Here is a 22,916-nt window from a genome sequence, read left to right on the forward strand (position 1 = left end):
CTCTGGAAGCAACATGCTAAGCCTGGATAGCTCAGGCGTTGGAGCATGCCACTCTTTGTTTGTAGACTATACACCCAGCGAATTTGAAACTGTATCTGGACAAAATGTCAGCCTTCTGGACACAGGCCAAGCGTTTGAAACGATGACGGTCACAAAGGTCCCCGACGAGAATGCCTCTGGTTGCGTAGCAGGAAGCCCGGCTAGCTCAGTCGGTAGAGCATGAGACTCTTAATCTCAGGGTCGTGGGTTCGAGCCCCACGTTGGGCGTGTTTACATTATGGAGGCCTATCCGTCACTCTGAGAGGCTTCAAGTAGTTGAATCAACTATTGCAGATACAGAGGTGCTGTGGCTTAGCTGGTTGAAAGCACCTGTCTTGTAAACAGGAGATCCTGGATTCAACTCCCAGCAGCACCTCCCTGTGTTTGTTTATAAAACTGGCCCATTTTTAACTTTCACCAATGTTGTGGATTCAAACGTATAGCGTCACAAAGGTCCCAGACGAGAATGCCTCTGGAAGCAACATGCTAAGCCTGGATAGCTTAGGCTTTGGAGCATGCAACTCTTTGTTTGTAGACTATACACCCAGCGAATTTGAAACTGTATCTGGACAAAATGTCAGCCTTCTGGACACAGGCCAAGCGTTTGAAACGATGACGGTCACAAAGGTCACCGACGAGAATGCCTCTGATTGCGTAGCAGTAAGCCCACTCTGAGAGGCTTCAAGTAGTTGAATCAACTATTGTAGATCCAGAGGTGCTGTGGCTTAGCTGGTTGAAAGCACCTGTCTTGTAAACAAGAGATCCTGGGTTCAACTCCCAGCAGCACCTCCCTATGTTTGTTTTATAAAACTGGCACATTTTTTACTTTCACCAATGTTGTGGATTCAAACGTATACCGTCACAAAGGTCCCCGACGAGAATGCCTCTGGAAGCAACATGCTAAGCCTGGATAGCTCAGGCGTTGGAGCATGCCACTCTTTGTTTGTAGACTATACACCCAGCGAATTTGAAACTGTATCTGGACAAAATGTCAGCCTTCTGGACACAGGCCAAGCGTTTGAAACGATGACGGTCACAAAGGTCCCCGACGAGAATGCCTCTGGTTGCGTAGCAGTAAGCCCGGCTAGCTCAGTCGGTAGAGCATGAGACTCTTAATCTCAGGGTCGTGGGTTCGAGCCCCACGTTGGGTGTGTTTGCATTATGGAGGCCTATCCGTCACTCTGAGAGGCTTCAAGTAGTTGAATCAACTATTGCAGACCCAGAGGTGCTGTGGCTTAGCTGGTTGAAAGCGCCTGTCTTGTAAACAGGAGATCCTGGGTTCAACTCCCAGCAGCACCTCACTGTGTTTGTTTCATACAACTGGCACATTTTTAACTTTCACCAATGTTGTGGATTCAAACGTATAGCGTCACAAAGGTCCCAGACGAGAATGCCTCTGGAAGCAACATGCTAAAGCCTGGATAGCTCAGGCGTTGGAGCATGGCACTCTTTGTTTGTAGACTATACACCCAGCAAATTTGAAACATTCATTTGAAACTGTATCTGGACAAAATGTCAGCCTTCTGGACACAGGCCAAGCGTTTGAAACAATGACGGTCACAAAGGTCCCCGACGAGAATGTCTCTGGTTGCGTAGCAGTAAGCCCGGCTAGCTCAGTCGGTAGAGCATGAGACTCTTAATCTCAGGGTCGTGGGTTCGAGCCCCACGTTGGGCGTGTTTACATTATGGAGGCCTATCCGTCACTCTGAGAGGCTTCAAGTAGTTGAATCAACTATTGCAGATCCAGAGGTGCTTTGGCTTAGCTGTTTGAAAGTGCCTGTCTCGTAAACAGGAGATACTGGGTTCAACTCCCAGCAGCACTTTCCTGTGTTTGTTTTATACAACTGGCACATTTTTTACTGTCACCAATGTTGTGGATTCAAACGTATAGCGTCACAAAGGTCCCAGACGAGAATGCCTCTGGAAGCAACATGCTAAAGCCTGGATAGCTCAGGCGTTGGAGCATGGCACTCTTTGTTTGTAGACTATACACCCAGCGAATCTGAAACTGTATCTGGACAAAATGTCAGCCTTCTGGACACAGGCCAAGCGTTTGAAACGATGACGGTCACAAAGGTCCCCGACGAGAATGCCTCTGGTTGCGTGGCAGTAAGCCCGGCTAGCTCAGTCGGTAGAGCATGAGACTCTTAATCTCAGGGTCGTGGGTTCGAGCCCCACGTTGGGCGTGTTTACATTATGGAGGCCTATCCGTCACTCTGAGAGGCTTCAAGTAGTTGAATCAACTATTGCAGATCCAGAGGTGCTGTGGCTTAGCTGGTTGAAAGCGCCTGTCTTGTAAACAGGAGATCCTGGGTTCAACTCCCAGCAGCACCTCCCTGTGTTTGTTTATAAAACTGTCCCATTTTTTACTTTCATCAATGTTGTGGATTCAAACGTATAGCGTCACAAAGGTCCCAGACGAGAATGCCTCTGGAAGCAACATGCTAAGCCTGGATAGCTCAGGCTTTGGAGCATGCAACTCTTTATTTGTAGACTATACACCCAGCGAATTTGAAACTGTATCTGGACAAAATGGTCAGCCTTCTGGACACAGGCCAAGCGTTTGAAACGATGACGGTCACAAAGGTCCCCGACGAGAATGCTTCTGGTTGCGTAGCAGTAAGCCCGGCTAGCTCAGTCGGTAGAGCATGAGACTCTTAATCTCAGGGTCGTGGGTTCGAGTCCCACGTTGGGTGTGTTTGCATTATGGAGGCCTATCCGTCACTCTGAGAGGCTTCAAGTAGTTGAATCAACTATTGCAGATCCAGAGGTGCTGTGGCTTAGCTGGTTGAAAGCGCCTGTCTTGCAAACAGGAGATCCTGGGTTCAACTCCCAGCAGCACCTCACTGTGTTTGTTTCATACAACTGGCACATTTTTAACTTTCACCAATGTTGTGGATTCAAACGTATAGCGTCACAAAGGTCCCAGACGAGAATGCCTCTGGAAGCAACATGCTAAAGCCTGGATAGCTCAGGCGTTGGAGCATGGCACTCTTTGTTTGTAGACTATACACCCAGCAAATTTGAAACATTCATTTGAAACTGTATCTGGACAAAATGTCAGCCTTCTGGACACAGGCCAAGCGTTTGAAACAATGATGGTCACAAAGGTCCCCGACGAGAATGCCTCTGGTTGCGTAGCAGTAAGCCCGGCTAGCTCAGTCGGTAGAGCATGAGACTCTTAATCTCAGGGTTGTGGGTTCGAGCCCCACGTTGGGCGTGTTTACATTATGGAGGCCTATCCGTCACTCTGAGAGGCTTCAAGTAGTTGAATCAACTATTGCAGATCCAGAGGTGCTGTGGCTTAGCTGGTTGAAAGCGCCTGTCTTGTAAACAGGAGATCCTGGGTTCAACTCCCAGCAGCACCTCCCTGTGTTTGTTTATAAAACTGTCCCATTTTTTACTTTCATCAATGTTGTGGATTCAAACGTATAGCGTCACAAAGGTCCCAGACGAGAATGCCTCTGGAAGCAACATGCTAAGCCTGGATAGCTCAGGCTTTGGAGCATGCAACTCTTTATTTGTAGACTATACACCCAGCGAATTTGAAACTGTATCTGGACAAAATGGTCAGCCTTCTGGACACAGGCCAAGCGTTTGAAACGATGACGGTCACAAAGGTCCCCGACGAGAATGCCTCTGGTTGCGTAGCAGTAAGCCCGGCTAGCTCAGTCGGTAGAGCATGAGACTCTTAATCTCAGGGTCGTGGGTTCGAGCCCCACGTTGGGTGTGTTTGCATTATGGAGGCCTATCCGTCACTCTGAGAGGCTTCAAGTAGTTGAATCAACTATTGCAGATCCAGAGGTGCTGTGGCTTAGCTGGTTGAAAGCGCCTGTCTTGTAAACAGGAGATCCTGGGTTCAACTCCCAGCAGCACCTCACTGTGTTTGTTTCATACAACTGGCACATTTTTAACTTTCACCAATGTTGTGGATTCAAACGTATAGCGTCACAAAGGTCCCAGACGAGAATGCCTCTGGAAGCAACATGCTAAAGCCTGGATAGCTCAGGCGTTGGAGCATGGCACTCTTTGTTTGTAGACTATACACCCAGCAAATTTGAAACATTCATTTGAAACTGTATCTGGACAAAATGTCAGCCTTCTGGACACAGGCCAAGCGTTTGAAACAATGACGGTCACAAAGGTCCCCGACGAGAATGCCTCTGGTTGCGTAGCAGTAAGCCCGGCTAGCTCAGTCGGTAGAGCATGAGACTCTTAATCTCAGGGTCGTGGGTTCGAGCCCCACGTTGGGCGTGTTTACATTATGGAGGCCTATCCGTCACTCTGAGAGGCTTCAAGTAGTTGAATCAACTATTGCAGATCCAGAGGTGCTTTGGCTTAGCTGTTTGAAAGTGCCTGTCTCGTAAACAGGAGATACTGGGTTCAACTCCCAGCAGCACATCCCTGTGTTTGTTTTATACAACTGGCACATTTTTTACTGTCACCAATGTTGTGGATTCAAACGTATAGCGTCACAAAGGTCCCAGACGAGAATGCCTCTGGAAGCAACATGCTAAAGCCTGGATAGCTCAGGCGTTGGAGCATGGCACTCTTTGTTTGTAGACTATACACCCAGCAAATTTTAAACATTCATTTGAAACTGTATCTGGACAAAATGTCAGCCTTCTGGACACAGGCCAAGCGTTTGAAACGATGACGGTCACAAAGGTCCCCGACGAGAATGCCTCTGGTTGCATAACAGTAAGCCCGGCTAGCTCAGTCGGTAGAGCATGAGACTCTTAATCTCAGGGTCGTGGGTTCGAGCCCCATGTTGGGCGTGTTTACATTATGGAGGCCTATCCGTCACTCTGAGAGGCTTCAAGTAGTTGAATCAACTATTTCAATCCAGAGGTGCCGTGGCTTAGCTGGTTGAAAGCGCCTGTCTTGTAAACAGGAAATCCTGGGTTCAACTCCCAGCAGCACCTCCCTGTATTTGTTTTATAAAACTGGCACATTTTTAACTTTCACCAATGTTGTGGATTCAAACGTATACCGTCACAAAGGTCCCCGACGAGAATTCCTCTGGAAGCAACATGCTAAGCCTGGATAGCTCAGGCTTTGGAGCATGCAACTCTTTGTTTGTAGACTATACACCCAGCAAATTTGAAACATTCATTTGAAACTGTATCTGGACAAAATGTCAGCCTTCTGGACACAGGCCAAGCGTTTGAAACGATGACGGTCACAAAGGTCCCCGACGAGAATGCCTCTGGTTGCGTAGCAGTAAGCCCGGCTAGCTCAGTCGGTAGAGCATGAGACTCTTAATCTCAGGGTCGTGGGTTCGAGCCCCACGCTGGGCGTGTTTACATTATGGAGGCCTATCCATCACTCTGAGAGGCTTCAAGTAGTTGAATCAACTATTGCAGCTCCAGAGGTGCTGTGGCTTAGCTGGTTGAAAGCGCCTGTCTTGTAAACAAGAGATCCTGGGTTCAACTCCCAGCAGCACCTCCCTGTGTTTGTTTTATAAAACTGGCACATTTTTAACTTTCACCAATGTTGTGGATTCAAACGTATACCGTCACAAAGGTCCCCGACGAGAATGCCTCTGGAAGCAACATGCTAAGCCTGGATAGCTCAGGCGTTGGAGCATGCCACTCTTTGTTTGTAGACTATACACCCAGTAAATTTGAAACATTCATTTGAAACTGTATCTGGACAAAATGTCAGCCTTCTGGACACAGGCCAAGCGTTTGAAAGATGACGGTCACAAAGGTCCCCGACGAGAATGCCTCTGGTTGCATAGCAGTAAGCCCGGCTAGCTCAGTCGGTAGAGAATGAGACTCTTAATCTCAGGGTCGTGGGAACGAGCCCCACGTTGGGCGTGTTTACATTATGGAGGCCTATCCGTCACTCTGAGAGGCTTCAAGTACTTGAATCAACTATTGCAGATCCAGAGGTGCTGTGGCTTAGCTGGTTGAAAGCACCTGTCTTGTAAACAACAGATCCTGGGTTCAACTCCCAGCAGCACCTCCCTGTGTTTGTTTTATAAAACTGGCACATTTTTTACTTTCACCAATGTTGTGGATTCAAACGTATACCGTCACAAAGGTCCCCGACGAGAATGCCTCTGGAAGCAACATGCTAAGCCTGGATAGCTCAGGCGTTGGAGCATGCCACTCTTTGTTTGTAGACTATACACCCAGCGAATCTGAAACTGTATCTGGACAAAATGTCAGCCTTCTGGACACAGGCCAAGCGTTTGAAACGATGACGGTCACAAAGGTCCCCGACGAGAATGCCTCTGGTTGCGTGGCAGTAAGCCCGGCTAGCTCAGTCGGTAGAGCATGAGACTCTTAATCTCAGGGTCGTGGGTTCGAGCCCCACGTTGGGCGTGTTTACATTATGGAGGCCTATCCGTCACTCTGAGAGGCTTCAAGTAGTTGAATCAACTATTGCAGATCCAGAGGTGCTGTGGCTTAGCTGGTTGAAAGCGCCTGTCTTGTAAACAGGAGATCCTGGGTTCAACTCCCAGCAGCACCTCCCTGTGTTTGTTTATAAAACTGTCCCATTTTTTACTTTCATCAATGTTGTGGATTCAAACGTATAGCGTCACAAAGGTCCCAGACGAGAATGCCTCTGGAAGCAACATGCTAAGCCTGGATAGCTCAGGCTTTGGAGCATGCAACTCTTTATTTGTAGACTATACACCCAGCGAATTTGAAACTGTATCTGGACAAAATGGTCAGCCTTCTGGACACAGGCCAAGCGTTTGAAACGATGACGGTCACAAAGGTCCCCGACGAGAATGCTTCTGGTTGCGTAGCAGTAAGCCCGGCTAGCTCAGTCGGTAGAGCATGAGACTCTTAATCTCAGGGTCGTGGGTTCGAGTCCCACGTTGGGTGTGTTTGCATTATGGAGGCCTATCCGTCACTCTGAGAGGCTTCAAGTAGTTGAATCAACTATTGCAGATCCAGAGGTGCTGTGGCTTAGCTGGTTGAAAGCGCCTGTCTTGCAAACAGGAGATCCTGGGTTCAACTCCCAGCAGCACCTCACTGTGTTTGTTTCATACAACTGGCACATTTTTAACTTTCACCAATGTTGTGGATTCAAACGTATAGCGTCACAAAGGTCCCAGACGAGAATGCCTCTGGAAGCAACATGCTAAAGCCTGGATAGCTCAGGCGTTGGAGCATGGCACTCTTTGTTTGTAGACTATACACCCAGCAAATTTGAAACATTCATTTGAAACTGTATCTGGACAAAATGTCAGCCTTCTGGACACAGGCCAAGCGTTTGAAACAATGATGGTCACAAAGGTCCCCGACGAGAATGCCTCTGGTTGCGTAGCAGTAAGCCCGGCTAGCTCAGTCGGTAGAGCATGAGACTCTTAATCTCAGGGTTGTGGGTTCGAGCCCCACGTTGGGCGTGTTTACATTATGGAGGCCTATCCGTCACTCTGAGAGGCTTCAAGTAGTTGAATCAACTATTGCAGATCCAGAGGTGCTGTGGCTTAGCTGGTTGAAAGCGCCTGTCTTGTAAACAGGAGATCCTGGGTTCAACTCCCAGCAGCACCTCCCTGTGTTTGTTTATAAAACTGTCCCATTTTTTACTTTCATCAATGTTGTGGATTCAAACGTATAGCGTCACAAAGGTCCCAGACGAGAATGCCTCTGGAAGCAACATGCTAAGCCTGGATAGCTCAGGCTTTGGAGCATGCAACTCTTTATTTGTAGACTATACACCCAGCGAATTTGAAACTGTATCTGGACAAAATGGTCAGCCTTCTGGACACAGGCCAAGCGTTTGAAACGATGACGGTCACAAAGGTCCCCGACGAGAATGCCTCTGGTTGCGTAGCAGTAAGCCCGGCTAGCTCAGTCGGTAGAGCATGAGACTCTTAATCTCAGGGTCGTGGGTTCGAGCCCCACGTTGGGTGTGTTTGCATTATGGAGGCCTATCCGTCACTCTGAGAGGCTTCAAGTAGTTGAATCAACTATTGCAGATCCAGAGGTGCTGTGGCTTAGCTGGTTGAAAGCGCCTGTCTTGTAAACAGGAGATCCTGGGTTCAACTCCCAGCAGCACCTCACTGTGTTTGTTTCATACAACTGGCACATTTTTAACTTTCACCAATGTTGTGGATTCAAACGTATAGCGTCACAAAGGTCCCAGACGAGAATGCCTCTGGAAGCAACATGCTAAAGCCTGGATAGCTCAGGCGTTGGAGCATGGCACTCTTTGTTTGTAGACTATACACCCAGCAAATTTGAAACATTCATTTGAAACTGTATCTGGACAAAATGTCAGCCTTCTGGACACAGGCCAAGCGTTTGAAACAATGACGGTCACAAAGGTCCCCGACGAGAATGCCTCTGGTTGCGTAGCAGTAAGCCCGGCTAGCTCAGTCGGTAGAGCATGAGACTCTTAATCTCAGGGTCGTGGGTTCGAGCCCCACGTTGGGCGTGTTTACATTATGGAGGCCTATCCGTCACTCTGAGAGGCTTCAAGTAGTTGAATCAACTATTGCAGATCCAGAGGTGCTTTGGCTTAGCTGTTTGAAAGTGCCTGTCTCGTAAACAGGAGATACTGGGTTCAACTCCCAGCAGCACATCCCTGTGTTTGTTTTATACAACTGGCACATTTTTTACTGTCACCAATGTTGTGGATTCAAACGTATAGCGTCACAAAGGTCCCAGACGAGAATGCCTCTGGAAGCAACATGCTAAAGCCTGGATAGCTCAGGCGTTGGAGCATGGCACTCTTTGTTTGTAGACTATACACCCAGCAAATTTTAAACATTCATTTGAAACTGTATCTGGACAAAATGTCAGCCTTCTGGACACAGGCCAAGCGTTTGAAACGATGACGGTCACAAAGGTCCCCGACGAGAATGCCTCTGGTTGCATAACAGTAAGCCCGGCTAGCTCAGTCGGTAGAGCATGAGACTCTTAATCTCAGGGTCGTGGGTTCGAGCCCCATGTTGGGCGTGTTTACATTATGGAGGCCTATCCGTCACTCTGAGAGGCTTCAAGTAGTTGAATCAACTATTTCAATCCAGAGGTGCCGTGGCTTAGCTGGTTGAAAGCGCCTGTCTTGTAAACAGGAAATCCTGGGTTCAACTCCCAGCAGCACCTCCCTGTATTTGTTTTATAAAACTGGCACATTTTTAACTTTCACCAATGTTGTGGATTCAAACGTATACCGTCACAAAGGTCCCCGACGAGAATTCCTCTGGAAGCAACATGCTAAGCCTGGATAGCTCAGGCTTTGGAGCATGCAACTCTTTGTTTGTAGACTATACACCCAGCAAATTTGAAACATTCATTTGAAACTGTATCTGGACAAAATGTCAGCCTTCTGGACACAGGCCAAGCGTTTGAAACGATGACGGTCACAAAGGTCCCCGACGAGAATGCCTCTGGTTGCGTAGCAGTAAGCCCGGCTAGCTCAGTCGGTAGAGCATGAGACTCTTAATCTCAGGGTCGTGGGTTCGAGCCCCACGCTGGGCGTGTTTACATTATGGAGGCCTATCCATCACTCTGAGAGGCTTCAAGTAGTTGAATCAACTATTGCAGCTCCAGAGGTGCTGTGGCTTAGCTGGTTGAAAGCGCCTGTCTTGTAAACAAGAGATCCTGGGTTCAACTCCCAGCAGCACCTCCCTGTGTTTGTTTTATAAAACTGGCACATTTTTAACTTTCACCAATGTTGTGGATTCAAACGTATACCGTCACAAAGGTCCCCGACGAGAATGCCTCTGGAAGCAACATGCTAAGCCTGGATAGCTCAGGCGTTGGAGCATGCCACTCTTTGTTTGTAGACTATACACCCAGTAAATTTGAAACATTCATTTGAAACTGTATCTGGACAAAATGTCAGCCTTCTGGACACAGGCCAAGCGTTTGAAAGATGACGGTCACAAAGGTCCCCGACGAGAATGCCTCTGGTTGCATAGCAGTAAGCCCGGCTAGCTCAGTCGGTAGAGAATGAGACTCTTAATCTCAGGGTCGTGGGAACGAGCCCCACGTTGGGCGTGTTTACATTATGGAGGCCTATCCGTCACTCTGAGAGGCTTCAAGTACTTGAATCAACTATTGCAGATCCAGAGGTGCTGTGGCTTAGCTGGTTGAAAGCACCTGTCTTGTAAACAACAGATCCTGGGTTCAACTCCCAGCAGCACCTCCCTGTGTTTGTTTTATAAAACTGGCACATTTTTTACTTTCACCAATGTTGTGGATTCAAACGTATACCGTCACAAAGGTCCCCGACGAGAATGCCTCTGGAAGCAACATGCTAAGCCTGGATAGCTCAGGCGTTGGAGCATGCCACTCTTTGTTTGTAGACTATACACCCAGCGAATTTGAAACTGTATCTGGACAAAATGTCAGCCTTCTGGACACAGGCCAAGCGTTTGAAACGATGACGGTCACAAAGGTCCCCGACGAGAATGCCTCTGGTTGCGTAGCAGGAAGCCCGGCTAGCTCAGTCGGTAGAGCATGAGACTCTTAATCTCAGGGTCGTGGGTTCGAGCCCCACGTTGGGCGTGTTTACATTATGGAGGCCTATCCGTCACTCTGAGAGGCTTCAAGTAGTTGAATCAACTATTGCAGATCCAGAGGTGCTGTGGCTTAGCTGGTTGAAAGCGCCTGTCTTGTAAACAGGAGATCCTGGGTTCAACTCCCAGCAGCACCTCCCTGTGTTTGTTTATAAAACTGGCCCATTTTTAACTTTCATCAATGTTGTGGATTCAAACGTATAGCGTCACAAAGGTCCCAGACGAGAATGCCTCTGGAAGCAACATGCTGAGCCTGGATAGCTCAGGCTTTGGAGCATGCCACTCTTTGTTTGTAGACTATACACCCAGCGAATTTGAAACTGTATCTGGACAAAATGTCAGCCTTCTGGACACAGGCCAAGCGTTTGAAACGATGACGGTCACAAAGGTCCCCGACGAGAATGCCTCTAGTTGCGTAGCAGTAAGCCCGGCTAGCTCAGTCGGTAGAGCATGAGACTCTTAATCTCAGGGTCGTGGGTTCGAGCCCCACGTTGGGTGTGTTTGCATTATGGAGGCCTATCCGTCACTCTGAGAGGCTTCAAGTAGTTGAATCAACTATTGCAGATCCAGAGGTGCTGTGGCTTAGCTGGTTGAAAGCGCCTGTCTTGTAAACAGGAGATCCTGGGTTCAACTCCCAGCAGCACCTCACTGTGTTTGTTTCATACAACTGGCACATTTTTAACTTTCACCAATGTTGTGGATTCAAACGTATAGCGTCACAAAGGTCCCAGACGAGAATGCCTCTGGAAGCAACATGCTAAAGCCTGGATAGCTCAGGCGTTGGAGCATGGCACTCTTTGTTTGTAGACTATACACCCAGCAAATTTGAAACATTCATTTGAAACTGTATCTGGACAAAATGTCAGCCTTCTGGACACAGGCCAAGCGTTTGAAACAATGACGGTCACAAAGGTCCCCGACGAGAATGCCTCTGGTTGCGTAGCAGTAAGCCCGGCTAGCTCAGTCGGTAGAGCATGAGACTCTTAATCTCAGGGTCGTGGGTTCGAGCCCCACGTTGGGCGTGTTTACATTATGGAGGCCTATCCGTCACTCTGAGAGGCTTCAAGTAGTTGAATCAACTATTGCAGATCCAGAGGTGCTTTGGCTTAGCTGTTTGAAAGTGCCTGTCTCGTAAACAGGAGATACTGGGTTCAACTCCCAGCAGCACCTCCCTGTGTTTGTTTTATACAACTGGCACATTTTTTACTGTCACCAATGTTGTGGATTCAAACGTATAGCGTCACAAAGGTCCCAGACGAGAATGCCTCTGGAAGCAACATGCTAAAGCCTGGATAGCTCAGGCGTTGGAGCATGGCACTCTTTGTTTGTAGACTATACACCCAGCAAATTTTAAACATTCATTTGAAACTGTATCTGGACAAAATGTCAGCCTTCTGGACACAGGCCAAGCGTTTGAAACGATGACGGTCACAAAGGTCCCCGACGAGAATGCCTCTGGTTGCATAACAGTAAGCCCGGCTAGCTCAGTCGGTAGAGCATGAGACTCTTAATCTCAGGGTCGTGGGTTCGAGCCCCATGTTGGGCGTGTTTACATTATGGAGGCCTATCCGTCACTCTGAGAGGCTTCAAGTAGTTGAATCAACTATTTCAATCCAGAGGTGCCGTGGCTTAGCTGGTTGAAAGCGCCTGTCTTGTAAACAGGAAATCCTGGGTTCAACTCCCAGCAGCACCTCCCTGTATTTGTTTTATAAAACTGGCACATTTTTAACTTTCACCAATGTTGTGGATTCAAACGTATACCGTCACAAAGGTCCCCGACGAGAATTCCTCTGGAAGCAACATGCTAAGCCTGGATAGCTCAGGCTTTGGAGCATGCAACTCTTTGTTTGTAGACTATACACCCAGCAAATTTGAAACATTCATTTGAAACTGTATCTGGACAAAATGTCAGCCTTCTGGACACAGGCCAAGCGTTTGAAACGATGACGGTCACAAAGGTCCCCGACGAGAATGCCTCTGGTTGCGTAGCAGTAAGCCCGGCTAGCTCAGTCGGTAGAGCATGAGACTCTTAATCTCAGGGTCGTGGGTTCGAGCCCCACGCTGGGCGTGTTTACATTATGGAGGCCTATCCATCACTCTGAGAGGCTTCAAGTAGTTGAATCAACTATTGCAGCTCCAGAGGTGCTGTGGCTTAGCTGGTTGAAAGCGCCTGTCTTGTAAACAAGAGATCCTGGGTTCAACTCCCAGCAGCACCTCCCTGTGTTTGTTTTATAAAACTGGCACATTTTTAACTTTCACCAATGTTGTGGATTCAAACGTATACCGTCACAAAGGTCCCCGACGAGAATGCCTCTGGAAGCAACATGCTAAGCCTGGATAGCTCAGGCGTTGGAGCATGCCACTCTTTGTTTGTAGACTATACACCCAGTAAATTTGAAACATTCATTTGAAACTGTATCTGGACAAAATGTCAGCCTTCTGGACACAGGCCAAGCGTTTGAAAGATGACGGTCACAAAGGTCCCCGACGAGAATGCCTCTGGTTGCATAGCAGTAAGCCCGGCTAGCTCAGTCGGTAGAGAATGAGACTCTTAATCTCAGGGTCGTGGGAACGAGCCCCACGTTGGGCGTGTTTACATTATGGAGGCCTATCCGTCACTCTGAGAGGCTTCAAGTACTTGAATCAACTATTGCAGATCCAGAGGTGCTGTGGCTTAGCTGGTTGAAAGCACCTGTCTTGTAAACAACAGATCCTGGGTTCAACTCCCAGCAGCACCTCCCTGTGTTTGTTTATAAAACTGGCCCATTTTTAACTTTCACCAATGTTGTGGATTCAAACGTATAGCGTCACAAAGGTCCCAGACGAGAATGCCTCTGGAAGCAACATGCTAAGCCTGGATAGCTTAGGCTTTGGAGCATGCAACTCTTTGTTTGTAGACTATACACCCAGCGAATTTGAAACTGTATCTGGACAAAATGTCAGCCTTCTGGACACAGGCCAAGCGTTTGAAACGATGACGGTCACAAAGGTCACCGACGAGAATGCCTCTGATTGCGTAGCAGTAAGCCCACTCTGAGAGGCTTCAAGTAGTTGAATCAACTATTGTAGATCCAGAGGTGCTGTGGCTTAGCTGGTTGAAAGCACCTGTCTTGTAAACAAGAGATCCTGGGTTCAACTCCCAGCAGCACCTCCCTATGTTTGTTTTATAAAACTGGCACATTTTTTACTTTCACCAATGTTGTGGATTCAAACGTATACCGTCACAAAGGTCCCCGACGAGAATGCCTCTGGAAGCAACATGCTAAGCCTGGATAGCTCAGGCGTTGGAGCATGCCACTCTTTGTTTGTAGACTATACACCCAGCGAATTTGAAACTGTATCTGGACAAAATGTCAGCCTTCTGGACACAGGCCAAGCGTTTGAAACGATGACGGTCACAAAGGTCCCCGACGAGAATGCCTCTGGTTGCGTAGCAGGAAGCCCGGCTAGCTCAGTCGGTAGAGCATGAGACTCTTAATCTCAGGGTCGTGGGTTCGAGCCCCACGTTGGGCGTGTTTACATTATGGAGGCCTATCCGTCACTCTGAGAGGCTTCAAGTAGTTGAATCAACTATTGCAGATACAGAGGTGCTGTGGCTTAGCTGGTTGAAAGCGCCTGTCTTGTAAACAGGAGATCCTGGGTTCAAATCCCAGCAGCACCTCCCTGTGTTTGTTTATAAAACTGGCCCATTTTTAACTTTCACCAATGTTGTGGATTCAAACGTATAGCGTCACAAAGGTCCCAGACGAGAATGCCTCTGGAAGCAACATGCTAAGCCTGGATAGCTCAGGCGTTGGAGCATGCCACTCTTTGTTTGTAGACTATACACCCAGCGAATTTGAAACTGTATCTGGACAAAATGTCAGCCTTCTGGAAACAGGCCAAGCGTTTGAAACGATGACGGTCACAAAGGTCCCCGACGAGAATGCCTCTGGTTGCGTAGCAGTAAGCCCGGCTAGCTCAGTCGGTAGAGCATGAGACTCTTAATCTCAGGGTCGTGGGTTCGAGCCCCACATGGGCGTGTTTACATTATGGAGGCCTATCCGTCACTCTGAGAGGCTTCAAGTAGTTGAATCAACTATTGCAGATACAGAGGTGCTGTGGCTTAGCTGGTTGAAAGCGCCTGTCTTGTAAACAGGAGATCCTGGATTCAACTCCCAGCAGCACCTCCCTGTGTTTGTTTATAAAACTGGCCCATTTTTAACTTTCACCAATGTTGTGGATTCAAACGTATAGCGTCACAAAGGTCCCAGACGAGAATGCCTCTGGAAGCAACATGCTAAGCCTGGATAGCTTAGGCTTTGGAGCATGCAACTCTTTGTTTGTAGACTATACACCCAGCGAATTTGAAACTGTATCTGGACAAAATGTCAGCCTTCTGGACACAGGCCAAGCGTTTGAAACGATGACGGTCACAAAGGTCACCGACGAGAATGCCTCTGATTGCGTAGCAGTAAGCCCACTCTGAGAGGCTTCAAGTAGTTGAATCAACTATTGTAGATCCAGAGGTGCTGTGGCTTAGCTGGTTGAAAGCACCTGTCTTGTAAACAAGAGATCCTGGGTTCAACTCCCAGCAGCACCTCCCTGTGTTTGTTTTATAAAACTGGCACATTTTTTACTTTCACCAATGTTGTGGATTCAAACGTATACCGTCACAAAGGTCCCCGACGAGAATGCCTCTGGAAGCAACATGCTAAGCCTGGATAGCTCAGGCGTTGGAGCATGCCACTCTTTGTTTGTAGACTATACACCCAGCGAATTTGAAACTGTATCTGGACAAAATGTCAGCCTTCTGGACACAGGCCAAGCGTTTGAAACGATGACGGTCACAAAGGTCCCCGACGAGAATGCCTCTGGTTGCGTAGCAGTAAGCCCGGCTAGCTCAGTCGGTAGAGCATGAGACTCTTAATCTCAGGGTCGTGGGTTCGAGCCCCACGTTGGGCGTGTTTACATTATGGAGGCCTATCCGTCACTCTGAGAGGCTTCAAGTAGTTGAATCAACTATTGCAGATCCAGAGGTGCTGTGGCTTAGCTGGTTGAAAGCGCCTGTCTTGTAAACAGGAGATCCTGGGTTCAACTCCCAGCAGCACCTCCCTGTGTTTGTTTTATAAAACTGGCCCATTTTTAACTTTCACCAATGTTGTGGATTCAAACGTATAGCGTCACAAAGGTCCCAGACGAGAATGCCTCTGGAAGCAACATGCTAAGCCTGGATAGCTCAGGCTTTGGAGCATGCAACTCTTTGTTTGTAGACTATACACCCAGCGAATTTGAAACTGTATCTGGACAAAATGTCAGCCTTCTGGACACAGGCCAAGCGTTTGAAACGATGACGGTCACAAAGGTCACCGACGAGAATGCCTCTGATTGCGTAGCAGTAAGCCCACTCTGAGAGGCTTCAAGTAGTTGAATCAACTATTGCAGATCCAGAGGTGCTGTGGCTTAGCTGGTTGAAAGCGCCTGTCATGTAAACAGGAGGTCCTGGGTTCAACTCCCAGCAGCACCTCCCTGTGTTTGTTTTATAAAACTTGCCCATTTTTAACTTTCACCAATGTTGTGGATTCAAACGTATAGCGTCACAAAGGTCCCAGACGAGAATGCCTCTGGAAGCAACATGCTAAGCCTGGATAGCTTAGGCTTTGGAGCATGCAACTCTTTGTTTGTAGACTATACACCCAGCGAATTTGAAACTGTATCTGGACAAAATGTCAGCCTTCTGGACACAGGCCAAGCGTTTGAAACGATGACGGTCACAAAGGTCCCCGACGAGAATGCCTCTGGTTGCGTAGCAGTAAGCCCGGCTAGCTCAGTCGGTAGAGCATGAGACTCTTAATCTCAGGGTAGTGGGTTCGAGCCCCACGTTGGGCGTGTTTACATTATGGAGGCCTATCCGTCACTCTGAGAGGCTTCAAGTAGTTGAATCAACTATTGCAGATCCAGAGGTGCTGTGGCTTAGCTGGTTGAAAGCGCCTGTCTTGTAAACAGGAGATCCTGGGTTCAACTCCCAGCAGCACCTCCCTGTGTTTGTTTTATAAAACTGGCCCATTTTTAACTTTCACCAATGTTGTGGATTTAAACGTATAGCGTCACAAAGGTCCCAGATGAGAATGCCTCTGGAAGCAACATGCTAAGCCTGGATAGCTCAGGCTTTGGAGCATGCAACTCTTTGTTTGTAGACTATACACCCAGCGAATTTGAAACTGTATCTGGACAAAATGTCAGCCTTCTGGACACAGGCCAAGCGTTTGAAACGATGACGGTCACAAAGGTCACCGACGAGAATGCCTCTGATTGCGTAGCAGTAAGCCCACTCTGAGAGGCTTCAAGTAGTTGAATCAACTATTGTAGATCCAGAGGTGCTGTGGCTTAGCTGGTTGAAAGCACCTGTCTTGTAAACAGGAGATCCTGGGTTCAACTCCCAGCAGCACCTCCCTGTGTTTGTTTATAAAACTGGCCCATTTTTAACTTTCACCAATGTTGTGGATTCAAACGTATAGCGTCACAAAGGTCCCAGACGAGAATGCCTCTGGAAGCAACATGCTAAGCCTGGATAGCTTAGGCTTTGGAGCATGCAACTCTTTGTTTGTAGACTATACACCCAGCGAATTTGAAACTGTATCTGGACAAAATGTCAGCCTTCTGGACACAGGCCAAGCGTTTGAAACGATGACGGTCACAAAGGTCCCCGACGAGAATGCCTCTGGTTGCGTAGCAGTAAGCCCGGCTAGCTCAGTCGGTAGAGCATGAGACTCTTAATCTCAGGGTCGTGGGTTCGAGCCCCACGTTGGGCGTGTTTACATTATGGAGGCCTATCCGTCACTCTGAGAGGCTTCAAGTAGTTGAATCAACTATTGCAGATGCAGAGGTGCTGTGGCTTAGCTGGTTGAAAGCGCCTGTCTTGTAAACAGGAGATCCTGGGTTCAACTCCCAGCAGCACCTCCCTGTGTTTGTTTTATAAAACTGGCCCATTTTTAACTTTCACCAATGTTGTGGATTCAAACGTATAGCGTCACAAAGGTCCCAGACGAGAATGCCTCTGGAAGCAACATGCTAAGCCTGGATAGCTCAGGCTTTGGAGCATGCAACTCTTTGTTTGTAGACTATACACCCAGCGAATTTGAAACTGTATCTGGACAAAATGTCAGCCTTCTGGACACAGGCCAAGCGTTTGAAACGATGACGGTCACAAAGGTCACCGACGAGAATGCCTCTGATTGCGTAGCAGTAAGCCCACTCTGAGAGGCTTTAAGTAGTTGAATCAACTATTGCAGATCCAGAGGTGCTGTGGCTTAGCTGGTTGAAAGCGCCTGTCTTGTAAACAGGAGATCCTGGGTTCAACTCCCAACAGCACCTCCCTGTGTTTGTTTTATAAAACTGGCCCATTTTTTACTTTCACCAATGTTGTGGATTCAAACGTATAGCGTCGCAAAGGTCCCAGACGAGAATGCCTCTGGAAGCAACATGCTAAGCCTGGATAGCTCAGGCTTTGGAGCATGCAACTCTTTGTTTGTAGACTATACACCCAGCGAATTTGAAACTGTATCTGGACAAAATGTCAGCCTTCTGGACACAGGCCAAGCGTTTGAAACCATGACGGTCACAAAGGTCCCCGACGAGAATGCCTCTGGTTGCGTAGCAGTAAGCCTGGATAGCTCAGTCGGTAGAGCATGAGACTCTTAATCTCAGGGTCGTGGGTTAGAGCCCCACTTTGGGCGTGTTTACATTATGGAGGCCTATCCGTCAGTCTGAGAGGCTTCAAGTAGTTGAATCAACTATTGGAGATCCAGAGGTGCTGTGGCTTAGCTGGTTGAAAGCGCCTGTCTTGTAAACAGGAGATCCTGGGTTCAACTCCCAGCATGACCTCCCTGTGTTTGTTTTATAAAACTGGCACATTTTTTACCTTCACCAATGTTGTGGATTCAAACGTATACCGTCACAAAGGTCCCCGACGAGAATGCCTCTGGAAGCAACATGCTAAGCCTGGATAGCTCAGGCTTTGGAGCATGCAACTCTTTGTTTGTAGACTATACACCCAGCGAATTTGAAACTGTATCTGGACAAAATGTCAGCCTTCTGGACACAGGCCAAGCGTTTGAAACGATGACGGTCACAAAGGTCCCCGACGAGAATGCCTCTGGTTGCGTAGCTGTAAGCCCACTCTGAGAGGCTTCAAGTAGTTGAATCAACTATTGGAGATCCAGAGGTGCTGTGGCTTAGCTGGTTGAAAGCGCCTGTCTTGTAAACAAGAGATCCTGGGTTCAACTCCCAGCAGCACCTCCCTGTGTTTGTTTATAAAACTGGCCCATTTTTAACTTTCACCAATGTTGTGGATTCAAACGTATAGCGTCACAAAGGTCCCCGACGAGAATGCCTCTGGAAGCAACATGCTAAGCCTGGATAGCTCAGGCTTTGGAGCATGCAACTCTTTGTTTGTAGACTATACACCCAGCGAATTTGAAACTGTATCTGGACAAAATGTCAGCCTTCTGGACACAGGCCAAGCGTTTGAAACGATGACGGTCACAAAGGTCACCGACGAGAATGCCTCTGGTTGCGTAGCAGTAAGCCTGGATAGCTCAGTCGGTAGAGCATGAGACTCTTAATCTCAGGGTCGTGGGTTAGAGCCCCACTTTGGGCGTGTTTACATTATGGAGGCCTATCCGTCAGTCTGAGAGGCTTCAAGTAGTTGAATCAACTATTGGAGATCCAGAGGTGCTGTGGCTTAGCTGGTTGAAAGCGCCTGTCTTGTAAACAGGAGATCCTGGGTTCAACTCCCAGCATGACCTCCCTGTGTTTGTTTTATAAAACTGGCACATTTTTTACCTTCACCAATGTTGTGGATTCAAACGTATACCGTCACAAAGGTCCCCGACGAGAATGCCTCTGGAAGCAACATGCTAAGCCTGGATAGCTCAGGCTTTGGAGCATGCAACTCTTTGTTTGTAGACTATACACCCAGCGAATTTGAAACTGTATCTGGACAAAATGTCAGCCTTCTGGACACAGGCCAAGCGTTTGAAACGATGACGGTCACAAAGGTCCCCGACGAGAATGCCTCTGGTTGCGTAGCAGTAAGCCCGGCTAGCTCAGTCGGTAGAGCATGAGACTCTTAATCTCAGGGTCGTGGGTTCGAGCCCCACGTTGGGCGTGTTTACATTATGGAGGCCTATCCGTCACTCTGAGAGGCTTCAAGTAGTTGAATCAACTATTGCAGATCCAGAGGTGCTGTGGCTTAGCTGGTTGAAAGCGCCTGTCTTGTAAACAGGAGATCCTGGGTTCAACTCCCAGCATGACCTCCCTGTGTTTGTTTTATAAAACTGGCACATTTTTTACCTTCACCAATGTTGTGGATTCAAACGTATACCGTCACAAAGGTCCCCGACGAGAATGCCTCTGGAAGCAACATGCTAAGCCTGGATAGCTCAGGCTTTGGAGCATGCAACTCTTTGTTTGTAGACTATACACCCAGCGAATTTGAAACTGTATCTGGACAAAATGTCAGCCTTCTGGACACAGGCCAAGCGTTTGAAACGATGACGGTCACAAAGGTCCCCGACGAGAATGCCTCTGGTTGCGTAGCAGTAAGCCCGGCTAGCTCAGTCGGTAGAGCATGAGACTCTTAATCTCAGGGTCGTGGGTTCGAGCCCCACGTTGGGCGTGTTTACATTATGGAGGCCTATCCGTCACTCTGAGAGGCTTCAAGTAGTTGAATCAACTATTGCAGATCCAGAGGTGCTGTGGCTTAGCTGGTTGAAAGCGCCTGTCTTGTAAACAGGAGATCCTGGGTTCAACTCCCAGCAGCACCTCCCTGTGTTTGTTTATAAAACTGTCCCATTTTTAACTTTCATCAATGTTGTGGATTCAAACGTATAGCGTCACAAAGGTCCCAGACGAGAATGCCTCTGGAAGCAACATGCTAAGCCTGGATAGCTCAGGCTTTGGAGCATGGCACTCTTTGTTTGTAGACTATACACCCAGCGAATCTGAAACTGTATCTGGACAAAATGTCAGCCTTCTGGACACAGGCCAAGCGTTTGAAACGATGACGGTCACAAAGGTCCCCGACGAGAATGCCACTGGTTGCGTAGCAGTAAGCCCGGCTAGCTCAGTCGGTAGAGCATGAGACTCTTAATCTCAGGGTCGTGGGTTCGAGCCCCACGTTGGGCGTGTTTACATTATGGAGGCCTATCCGTCACTCTGAGAGGCTTCAAGTAGTTGAATCAACTATTGCAGATCCAGAGGTGCTGTGGCTTAGCTGGTTGAAAGCGCCTGTCTTGTAAACAGGAGATCCTGGGTTCAACTCCCAGCAGCACCTCCCTGTGTTTGTTTATAAAACTGTCCCATTTTTAACTTTCATCAATGTTGTGGATTCAAACGTATAGCGTCACAAAGGTCCCAGACGAGAATGCCTCTGGAAGCAACATGCTAAGCCTGGATAGCTCAGGCTTTGGAGCATGCAACTCTTTATTTGTAGACTATACACCCAGCGAATTTGAAACTGTATCTGGACAAAATGGTCAGCCTTCTGGACACAGGCCAAGCGTTTGAAACGATGACGGTCACAAAGGTCCCCGACGAGAATGCCTCTGGTTGCGTAGCAGTAAGCCCGGCTAGCTCAGTCGGTAGAGCATGAGACTCTTAATCTCAGGGTCGTGGGTTCGAGCCCCACGTTGGGTGTGTTTGCATTATGGAGGCCTATCCGTCACTCTGAGAGGCTTCAAGTAGTTGAATCAACTATTGCAGATCCAGAGGTGCTGTGGCTTAGCTGGTCGAAAGCGCCTGTCTTGTAAACAGGAGATCCTGGGTTCAACTCCCAGCAGCACCTCACTGTGTTTGTTTCATACAACTGGCACAATTTTAACTTTCACCAATGTTGTGGATTCAAACGTATAGCGTCACAAAGGTCCCAGACGAGAATGCCTCTGGAAGCAACATGCTAAAGCCTGGATAGCTCAGGCGTTGGAGCATGGCACTCTTTGTTTGTAGACTATACACCCAGCGAATCTGAAACTGTATCTGGACAAAATGTCAGCCTTCTGGACACAGGCCAAGCGTTTGAAACGATGACGGTCACAAAGGTCCCCGACGAGAATGCCTCTGGTTGCGTAGCAGTAAGCCCGGCTAGCTCAGTCGGTAGAGCACGAGACTCTTAATCTCAGGGTCGTGGGTTCGAGCCCCACGTCGGGGGTGTTTACATTATGGAGGCCTATCCGTCACTCTGAGAGGCTTCAAGTAGTTGAATCAACTATTGCAGATCCAGAGGTGCTGTGGCTTAGCTGGTTGAAAGCGCCTGTCTTGTAAACAGGAGATCCTGGGTTCAACTCCCAGCAGCACCTCCCTGTGTTTGTTTATAAAACTGGCCCATTTTTAACTTTCATCAATGTTGTGGATTCAAACGTATAGCGTCACAAAGGTCCCAGACGAGAATGCCTCTGGAAGCAACATGCTAAAGCCTGGATAGCTCAGGCGTTGGAGCATGGCACTCTTTGTTTGTAGACTATACACCCAGCAAATTTGAAACATTCATTTGAAACTGTATCTGGACAAAATGTCAGCCTTCTGGACACAGGCCAAGCGTTTGAAACGATGACGGTCACAAAGGTCCCCGACGAGAATGCCTCTGGTTGCGTAGCAGTAAGCCCGGCTAGCTCAGTCGGTAGAGCATGAGACTCTTAATCTCAGGGTTGTGGGTTCGAGCCCCACGTTGGGCGTGTTTACATTATGGAGGCCTATCCGTCACTCTGAGAGGCTTCAAGTAGTTGAATCAACTATTGCAGATCCAGAGGTGCTGTGGCTTAGCTGGTTGAAAGCGCCTGTCTTGTAAACAGGAGATCCTGGGTTCAACTCCCAGCAGCACCTCCCTGTGTTTGTTTATAAAACTGTCCCATTTTTAACTTTCATCAATGTTGTGGATTCAAACGTATAGCGTCACAAAGGTCCCAGACGAGAATGCCTCTGGAAGCAACATGCTAAGCCTGGATAGCTCAGGCTTTGGAGCATGCAACTCTTTATTTGTAGACTATACACCCAGCGAATTTGAAACTGTATCTGGACAAAATGGTCAGCCTTCTGGACACAGGCCAAGCGTTTGAAACGATGACGGTCACAAAGGTCCCCGACGAGAATGCCTCTGGTTGCGTAGCAGTAAGCCCGGCTAGCTCAGTCGGTAGAGCATGAGACTCTTAATCTCAGGGTCGTGGGTTCGAGCCCCACGTTGGGTGTGTTTACATTATGGAGGCCTATCTGTCACTCTGAGAGGCTTCAAGTAGTTGAATCAACTATTGCAGATCCAGAGGTGCTGTGGCTTAGCTGGTTTTAAGCGCCTGTCTTGTAAACAGGAGATCCTGGGTTCAACTCCCAGCAGCACCTCACTGTGTTTGTTTCATAC

At 48.2% G+C, this 22,916-nt stretch overlaps 78 non-coding genes across 78 annotated transcripts; all 78 read left to right on the forward strand.

The window, feature by feature from the left end:
• Positions 1-194: 194 nt before the first annotated feature.
• trnak-cuu (transfer RNA lysine (anticodon CUU)) lies at positions 195-267 on the forward strand. Its single transcript has one exon. It is a non-coding gene; the product is annotated as a tRNA-Lys (tRNA).
• Positions 268-340: 73 nt separating this feature from the next.
• trnat-ugu (transfer RNA threonine (anticodon UGU)) lies at positions 341-415 on the forward strand. Its single transcript has one exon. It is a non-coding gene; the product is annotated as a tRNA-Thr (tRNA).
• Positions 416-753: 338 nt separating this feature from the next.
• Positions 754-828, forward strand: trnat-ugu (transfer RNA threonine (anticodon UGU)). The gene has a single exon. It is a non-coding gene; the product is annotated as a tRNA-Thr (tRNA).
• A 289-nt stretch (positions 829-1,117) lies between these two features.
• On the forward strand, positions 1,118-1,190 carry trnak-cuu (transfer RNA lysine (anticodon CUU)). The gene has a single exon. It is a non-coding gene; the product is annotated as a tRNA-Lys (tRNA).
• A 73-nt stretch (positions 1,191-1,263) lies between these two features.
• On the forward strand, positions 1,264-1,338 carry trnat-ugu (transfer RNA threonine (anticodon UGU)). The gene has a single exon. It is a non-coding gene; the product is annotated as a tRNA-Thr (tRNA).
• Positions 1,339-1,641: 303 nt separating this feature from the next.
• Positions 1,642-1,714, forward strand: trnak-cuu (transfer RNA lysine (anticodon CUU)). The gene has a single exon. It is a non-coding gene; the product is annotated as a tRNA-Lys (tRNA).
• A 438-nt stretch (positions 1,715-2,152) lies between these two features.
• On the forward strand, positions 2,153-2,225 carry trnak-cuu (transfer RNA lysine (anticodon CUU)). The gene has a single exon. It is a non-coding gene; the product is annotated as a tRNA-Lys (tRNA).
• A 73-nt stretch (positions 2,226-2,298) lies between these two features.
• trnat-ugu (transfer RNA threonine (anticodon UGU)) lies at positions 2,299-2,373 on the forward strand. The gene has a single exon. It is a non-coding gene; the product is annotated as a tRNA-Thr (tRNA).
• A 289-nt stretch (positions 2,374-2,662) lies between these two features.
• On the forward strand, positions 2,663-2,735 carry trnak-cuu (transfer RNA lysine (anticodon CUU)). The gene has a single exon. It is a non-coding gene; the product is annotated as a tRNA-Lys (tRNA).
• A 73-nt stretch (positions 2,736-2,808) lies between these two features.
• On the forward strand, positions 2,809-2,883 carry trnaa-ugc (transfer RNA alanine (anticodon UGC)). Its single transcript has one exon. It is a non-coding gene; the product is annotated as a tRNA-Ala (tRNA).
• Positions 2,884-3,186: 303 nt separating this feature from the next.
• On the forward strand, positions 3,187-3,259 carry trnak-cuu (transfer RNA lysine (anticodon CUU)). The gene has a single exon. It is a non-coding gene; the product is annotated as a tRNA-Lys (tRNA).
• A 73-nt stretch (positions 3,260-3,332) lies between these two features.
• On the forward strand, positions 3,333-3,407 carry trnat-ugu (transfer RNA threonine (anticodon UGU)). Its single transcript has one exon. It is a non-coding gene; the product is annotated as a tRNA-Thr (tRNA).
• Positions 3,408-3,696: 289 nt separating this feature from the next.
• On the forward strand, positions 3,697-3,769 carry trnak-cuu (transfer RNA lysine (anticodon CUU)). Its single transcript has one exon. It is a non-coding gene; the product is annotated as a tRNA-Lys (tRNA).
• A 73-nt stretch (positions 3,770-3,842) lies between these two features.
• On the forward strand, positions 3,843-3,917 carry trnat-ugu (transfer RNA threonine (anticodon UGU)). The gene has a single exon. It is a non-coding gene; the product is annotated as a tRNA-Thr (tRNA).
• A 303-nt stretch (positions 3,918-4,220) lies between these two features.
• trnak-cuu (transfer RNA lysine (anticodon CUU)) lies at positions 4,221-4,293 on the forward strand. Its single transcript has one exon. It is a non-coding gene; the product is annotated as a tRNA-Lys (tRNA).
• A 451-nt stretch (positions 4,294-4,744) lies between these two features.
• Positions 4,745-4,817, forward strand: trnak-cuu (transfer RNA lysine (anticodon CUU)). Its single transcript has one exon. It is a non-coding gene; the product is annotated as a tRNA-Lys (tRNA).
• Positions 4,818-4,889: 72 nt separating this feature from the next.
• Positions 4,890-4,964, forward strand: trnat-ugu (transfer RNA threonine (anticodon UGU)). Its single transcript has one exon. It is a non-coding gene; the product is annotated as a tRNA-Thr (tRNA).
• Positions 4,965-5,266: 302 nt separating this feature from the next.
• On the forward strand, positions 5,267-5,339 carry trnak-cuu (transfer RNA lysine (anticodon CUU)). The gene has a single exon. It is a non-coding gene; the product is annotated as a tRNA-Lys (tRNA).
• Positions 5,340-5,412: 73 nt separating this feature from the next.
• Positions 5,413-5,487, forward strand: trnat-ugu (transfer RNA threonine (anticodon UGU)). Its single transcript has one exon. It is a non-coding gene; the product is annotated as a tRNA-Thr (tRNA).
• A 301-nt stretch (positions 5,488-5,788) lies between these two features.
• On the forward strand, positions 5,789-5,861 carry trnak-cuu (transfer RNA lysine (anticodon CUU)). The gene has a single exon. It is a non-coding gene; the product is annotated as a tRNA-Lys (tRNA).
• Positions 5,862-6,298: 437 nt separating this feature from the next.
• trnak-cuu (transfer RNA lysine (anticodon CUU)) lies at positions 6,299-6,371 on the forward strand. The gene has a single exon. It is a non-coding gene; the product is annotated as a tRNA-Lys (tRNA).
• Positions 6,372-6,444: 73 nt separating this feature from the next.
• trnat-ugu (transfer RNA threonine (anticodon UGU)) lies at positions 6,445-6,519 on the forward strand. Its single transcript has one exon. It is a non-coding gene; the product is annotated as a tRNA-Thr (tRNA).
• A 289-nt stretch (positions 6,520-6,808) lies between these two features.
• trnak-cuu (transfer RNA lysine (anticodon CUU)) lies at positions 6,809-6,881 on the forward strand. Its single transcript has one exon. It is a non-coding gene; the product is annotated as a tRNA-Lys (tRNA).
• Positions 6,882-6,954: 73 nt separating this feature from the next.
• On the forward strand, positions 6,955-7,029 carry trnaa-ugc (transfer RNA alanine (anticodon UGC)). The gene has a single exon. It is a non-coding gene; the product is annotated as a tRNA-Ala (tRNA).
• A 303-nt stretch (positions 7,030-7,332) lies between these two features.
• Positions 7,333-7,405, forward strand: trnak-cuu (transfer RNA lysine (anticodon CUU)). Its single transcript has one exon. It is a non-coding gene; the product is annotated as a tRNA-Lys (tRNA).
• Positions 7,406-7,478: 73 nt separating this feature from the next.
• trnat-ugu (transfer RNA threonine (anticodon UGU)) lies at positions 7,479-7,553 on the forward strand. Its single transcript has one exon. It is a non-coding gene; the product is annotated as a tRNA-Thr (tRNA).
• Positions 7,554-7,842: 289 nt separating this feature from the next.
• On the forward strand, positions 7,843-7,915 carry trnak-cuu (transfer RNA lysine (anticodon CUU)). Its single transcript has one exon. It is a non-coding gene; the product is annotated as a tRNA-Lys (tRNA).
• Positions 7,916-7,988: 73 nt separating this feature from the next.
• On the forward strand, positions 7,989-8,063 carry trnat-ugu (transfer RNA threonine (anticodon UGU)). The gene has a single exon. It is a non-coding gene; the product is annotated as a tRNA-Thr (tRNA).
• A 303-nt stretch (positions 8,064-8,366) lies between these two features.
• On the forward strand, positions 8,367-8,439 carry trnak-cuu (transfer RNA lysine (anticodon CUU)). Its single transcript has one exon. It is a non-coding gene; the product is annotated as a tRNA-Lys (tRNA).
• Positions 8,440-8,890: 451 nt separating this feature from the next.
• trnak-cuu (transfer RNA lysine (anticodon CUU)) lies at positions 8,891-8,963 on the forward strand. The gene has a single exon. It is a non-coding gene; the product is annotated as a tRNA-Lys (tRNA).
• Positions 8,964-9,035: 72 nt separating this feature from the next.
• Positions 9,036-9,110, forward strand: trnat-ugu (transfer RNA threonine (anticodon UGU)). Its single transcript has one exon. It is a non-coding gene; the product is annotated as a tRNA-Thr (tRNA).
• Positions 9,111-9,412: 302 nt separating this feature from the next.
• On the forward strand, positions 9,413-9,485 carry trnak-cuu (transfer RNA lysine (anticodon CUU)). Its single transcript has one exon. It is a non-coding gene; the product is annotated as a tRNA-Lys (tRNA).
• A 73-nt stretch (positions 9,486-9,558) lies between these two features.
• trnat-ugu (transfer RNA threonine (anticodon UGU)) lies at positions 9,559-9,633 on the forward strand. Its single transcript has one exon. It is a non-coding gene; the product is annotated as a tRNA-Thr (tRNA).
• Positions 9,634-9,934: 301 nt separating this feature from the next.
• Positions 9,935-10,007, forward strand: trnak-cuu (transfer RNA lysine (anticodon CUU)). Its single transcript has one exon. It is a non-coding gene; the product is annotated as a tRNA-Lys (tRNA).
• A 437-nt stretch (positions 10,008-10,444) lies between these two features.
• trnak-cuu (transfer RNA lysine (anticodon CUU)) lies at positions 10,445-10,517 on the forward strand. The gene has a single exon. It is a non-coding gene; the product is annotated as a tRNA-Lys (tRNA).
• Positions 10,518-10,590: 73 nt separating this feature from the next.
• Positions 10,591-10,665, forward strand: trnat-ugu (transfer RNA threonine (anticodon UGU)). Its single transcript has one exon. It is a non-coding gene; the product is annotated as a tRNA-Thr (tRNA).
• A 288-nt stretch (positions 10,666-10,953) lies between these two features.
• Positions 10,954-11,026, forward strand: trnak-cuu (transfer RNA lysine (anticodon CUU)). Its single transcript has one exon. It is a non-coding gene; the product is annotated as a tRNA-Lys (tRNA).
• A 73-nt stretch (positions 11,027-11,099) lies between these two features.
• On the forward strand, positions 11,100-11,174 carry trnat-ugu (transfer RNA threonine (anticodon UGU)). Its single transcript has one exon. It is a non-coding gene; the product is annotated as a tRNA-Thr (tRNA).
• A 303-nt stretch (positions 11,175-11,477) lies between these two features.
• On the forward strand, positions 11,478-11,550 carry trnak-cuu (transfer RNA lysine (anticodon CUU)). Its single transcript has one exon. It is a non-coding gene; the product is annotated as a tRNA-Lys (tRNA).
• Positions 11,551-12,001: 451 nt separating this feature from the next.
• trnak-cuu (transfer RNA lysine (anticodon CUU)) lies at positions 12,002-12,074 on the forward strand. The gene has a single exon. It is a non-coding gene; the product is annotated as a tRNA-Lys (tRNA).
• Positions 12,075-12,146: 72 nt separating this feature from the next.
• trnat-ugu (transfer RNA threonine (anticodon UGU)) lies at positions 12,147-12,221 on the forward strand. The gene has a single exon. It is a non-coding gene; the product is annotated as a tRNA-Thr (tRNA).
• Positions 12,222-12,523: 302 nt separating this feature from the next.
• On the forward strand, positions 12,524-12,596 carry trnak-cuu (transfer RNA lysine (anticodon CUU)). The gene has a single exon. It is a non-coding gene; the product is annotated as a tRNA-Lys (tRNA).
• A 73-nt stretch (positions 12,597-12,669) lies between these two features.
• Positions 12,670-12,744, forward strand: trnat-ugu (transfer RNA threonine (anticodon UGU)). The gene has a single exon. It is a non-coding gene; the product is annotated as a tRNA-Thr (tRNA).
• A 301-nt stretch (positions 12,745-13,045) lies between these two features.
• trnak-cuu (transfer RNA lysine (anticodon CUU)) lies at positions 13,046-13,118 on the forward strand. Its single transcript has one exon. It is a non-coding gene; the product is annotated as a tRNA-Lys (tRNA).
• Positions 13,119-13,604: 486 nt separating this feature from the next.
• Positions 13,605-13,679, forward strand: trnat-ugu (transfer RNA threonine (anticodon UGU)). The gene has a single exon. It is a non-coding gene; the product is annotated as a tRNA-Thr (tRNA).
• A 289-nt stretch (positions 13,680-13,968) lies between these two features.
• Positions 13,969-14,041, forward strand: trnak-cuu (transfer RNA lysine (anticodon CUU)). The gene has a single exon. It is a non-coding gene; the product is annotated as a tRNA-Lys (tRNA).
• Positions 14,042-14,114: 73 nt separating this feature from the next.
• trnat-ugu (transfer RNA threonine (anticodon UGU)) lies at positions 14,115-14,189 on the forward strand. The gene has a single exon. It is a non-coding gene; the product is annotated as a tRNA-Thr (tRNA).
• A 288-nt stretch (positions 14,190-14,477) lies between these two features.
• Positions 14,478-14,549, forward strand: trnak-cuu (transfer RNA lysine (anticodon CUU)). The gene has a single exon. It is a non-coding gene; the product is annotated as a tRNA-Lys (tRNA).
• A 73-nt stretch (positions 14,550-14,622) lies between these two features.
• Positions 14,623-14,697, forward strand: trnat-ugu (transfer RNA threonine (anticodon UGU)). Its single transcript has one exon. It is a non-coding gene; the product is annotated as a tRNA-Thr (tRNA).
• A 338-nt stretch (positions 14,698-15,035) lies between these two features.
• Positions 15,036-15,110, forward strand: trnat-ugu (transfer RNA threonine (anticodon UGU)). The gene has a single exon. It is a non-coding gene; the product is annotated as a tRNA-Thr (tRNA).
• A 289-nt stretch (positions 15,111-15,399) lies between these two features.
• Positions 15,400-15,472, forward strand: trnak-cuu (transfer RNA lysine (anticodon CUU)). Its single transcript has one exon. It is a non-coding gene; the product is annotated as a tRNA-Lys (tRNA).
• A 73-nt stretch (positions 15,473-15,545) lies between these two features.
• On the forward strand, positions 15,546-15,620 carry trnat-ugu (transfer RNA threonine (anticodon UGU)). The gene has a single exon. It is a non-coding gene; the product is annotated as a tRNA-Thr (tRNA).
• A 339-nt stretch (positions 15,621-15,959) lies between these two features.
• On the forward strand, positions 15,960-16,034 carry trnat-ugu (transfer RNA threonine (anticodon UGU)). Its single transcript has one exon. It is a non-coding gene; the product is annotated as a tRNA-Thr (tRNA).
• Positions 16,035-16,323: 289 nt separating this feature from the next.
• On the forward strand, positions 16,324-16,396 carry trnak-cuu (transfer RNA lysine (anticodon CUU)). Its single transcript has one exon. It is a non-coding gene; the product is annotated as a tRNA-Lys (tRNA).
• A 73-nt stretch (positions 16,397-16,469) lies between these two features.
• Positions 16,470-16,544, forward strand: trnat-ugu (transfer RNA threonine (anticodon UGU)). The gene has a single exon. It is a non-coding gene; the product is annotated as a tRNA-Thr (tRNA).
• A 339-nt stretch (positions 16,545-16,883) lies between these two features.
• On the forward strand, positions 16,884-16,958 carry trnat-ugu (transfer RNA threonine (anticodon UGU)). Its single transcript has one exon. It is a non-coding gene; the product is annotated as a tRNA-Thr (tRNA).
• Positions 16,959-17,246: 288 nt separating this feature from the next.
• On the forward strand, positions 17,247-17,319 carry trnak-cuu (transfer RNA lysine (anticodon CUU)). Its single transcript has one exon. It is a non-coding gene; the product is annotated as a tRNA-Lys (tRNA).
• A 73-nt stretch (positions 17,320-17,392) lies between these two features.
• trnat-ugu (transfer RNA threonine (anticodon UGU)) lies at positions 17,393-17,467 on the forward strand. The gene has a single exon. It is a non-coding gene; the product is annotated as a tRNA-Thr (tRNA).
• Positions 17,468-17,806: 339 nt separating this feature from the next.
• Positions 17,807-17,881, forward strand: trnat-ugu (transfer RNA threonine (anticodon UGU)). The gene has a single exon. It is a non-coding gene; the product is annotated as a tRNA-Thr (tRNA).
• A 289-nt stretch (positions 17,882-18,170) lies between these two features.
• trnak-cuu (transfer RNA lysine (anticodon CUU)) lies at positions 18,171-18,243 on the forward strand. Its single transcript has one exon. It is a non-coding gene; the product is annotated as a tRNA-Lys (tRNA).
• A 76-nt stretch (positions 18,244-18,319) lies between these two features.
• Positions 18,320-18,391, forward strand: trnat-ugu (transfer RNA threonine (anticodon UGU)). The gene has a single exon. It is a non-coding gene; the product is annotated as a tRNA-Thr (tRNA).
• Positions 18,392-18,730: 339 nt separating this feature from the next.
• Positions 18,731-18,805, forward strand: trnat-ugu (transfer RNA threonine (anticodon UGU)). The gene has a single exon. It is a non-coding gene; the product is annotated as a tRNA-Thr (tRNA).
• A 288-nt stretch (positions 18,806-19,093) lies between these two features.
• On the forward strand, positions 19,094-19,166 carry trnak-cuu (transfer RNA lysine (anticodon CUU)). The gene has a single exon. It is a non-coding gene; the product is annotated as a tRNA-Lys (tRNA).
• A 76-nt stretch (positions 19,167-19,242) lies between these two features.
• On the forward strand, positions 19,243-19,314 carry trnat-ugu (transfer RNA threonine (anticodon UGU)). Its single transcript has one exon. It is a non-coding gene; the product is annotated as a tRNA-Thr (tRNA).
• Positions 19,315-19,603: 289 nt separating this feature from the next.
• Positions 19,604-19,676, forward strand: trnak-cuu (transfer RNA lysine (anticodon CUU)). The gene has a single exon. It is a non-coding gene; the product is annotated as a tRNA-Lys (tRNA).
• Positions 19,677-19,752: 76 nt separating this feature from the next.
• On the forward strand, positions 19,753-19,824 carry trnat-ugu (transfer RNA threonine (anticodon UGU)). The gene has a single exon. It is a non-coding gene; the product is annotated as a tRNA-Thr (tRNA).
• A 289-nt stretch (positions 19,825-20,113) lies between these two features.
• Positions 20,114-20,186, forward strand: trnak-cuu (transfer RNA lysine (anticodon CUU)). The gene has a single exon. It is a non-coding gene; the product is annotated as a tRNA-Lys (tRNA).
• Positions 20,187-20,259: 73 nt separating this feature from the next.
• On the forward strand, positions 20,260-20,334 carry trnat-ugu (transfer RNA threonine (anticodon UGU)). The gene has a single exon. It is a non-coding gene; the product is annotated as a tRNA-Thr (tRNA).
• A 288-nt stretch (positions 20,335-20,622) lies between these two features.
• On the forward strand, positions 20,623-20,695 carry trnak-cuu (transfer RNA lysine (anticodon CUU)). Its single transcript has one exon. It is a non-coding gene; the product is annotated as a tRNA-Lys (tRNA).
• A 73-nt stretch (positions 20,696-20,768) lies between these two features.
• trnat-ugu (transfer RNA threonine (anticodon UGU)) lies at positions 20,769-20,843 on the forward strand. Its single transcript has one exon. It is a non-coding gene; the product is annotated as a tRNA-Thr (tRNA).
• Positions 20,844-21,132: 289 nt separating this feature from the next.
• Positions 21,133-21,205, forward strand: trnak-cuu (transfer RNA lysine (anticodon CUU)). The gene has a single exon. It is a non-coding gene; the product is annotated as a tRNA-Lys (tRNA).
• A 73-nt stretch (positions 21,206-21,278) lies between these two features.
• On the forward strand, positions 21,279-21,353 carry trnat-ugu (transfer RNA threonine (anticodon UGU)). The gene has a single exon. It is a non-coding gene; the product is annotated as a tRNA-Thr (tRNA).
• A 290-nt stretch (positions 21,354-21,643) lies between these two features.
• On the forward strand, positions 21,644-21,716 carry trnak-cuu (transfer RNA lysine (anticodon CUU)). Its single transcript has one exon. It is a non-coding gene; the product is annotated as a tRNA-Lys (tRNA).
• A 73-nt stretch (positions 21,717-21,789) lies between these two features.
• trnat-ugu (transfer RNA threonine (anticodon UGU)) lies at positions 21,790-21,864 on the forward strand. Its single transcript has one exon. It is a non-coding gene; the product is annotated as a tRNA-Thr (tRNA).
• A 302-nt stretch (positions 21,865-22,166) lies between these two features.
• trnak-cuu (transfer RNA lysine (anticodon CUU)) lies at positions 22,167-22,239 on the forward strand. The gene has a single exon. It is a non-coding gene; the product is annotated as a tRNA-Lys (tRNA).
• A 73-nt stretch (positions 22,240-22,312) lies between these two features.
• trnat-ugu (transfer RNA threonine (anticodon UGU)) lies at positions 22,313-22,387 on the forward strand. The gene has a single exon. It is a non-coding gene; the product is annotated as a tRNA-Thr (tRNA).
• Positions 22,388-22,676: 289 nt separating this feature from the next.
• On the forward strand, positions 22,677-22,749 carry trnak-cuu (transfer RNA lysine (anticodon CUU)). Its single transcript has one exon. It is a non-coding gene; the product is annotated as a tRNA-Lys (tRNA).
• Positions 22,750-22,822: 73 nt separating this feature from the next.
• On the forward strand, positions 22,823-22,897 carry trnat-ugu (transfer RNA threonine (anticodon UGU)). Its single transcript has one exon. It is a non-coding gene; the product is annotated as a tRNA-Thr (tRNA).
• Positions 22,898-22,916: the final 19 nt, after the last annotated feature.

This window comes from Osmerus eperlanus, chromosome 4 (assembly GCF_963692335.1).
Source record: "Osmerus eperlanus chromosome 4, fOsmEpe2.1, whole genome shotgun sequence".
Classification (NCBI taxonomy): Eukaryota; Metazoa; Chordata; class Actinopteri; order Osmeriformes; family Osmeridae; genus Osmerus; species Osmerus eperlanus.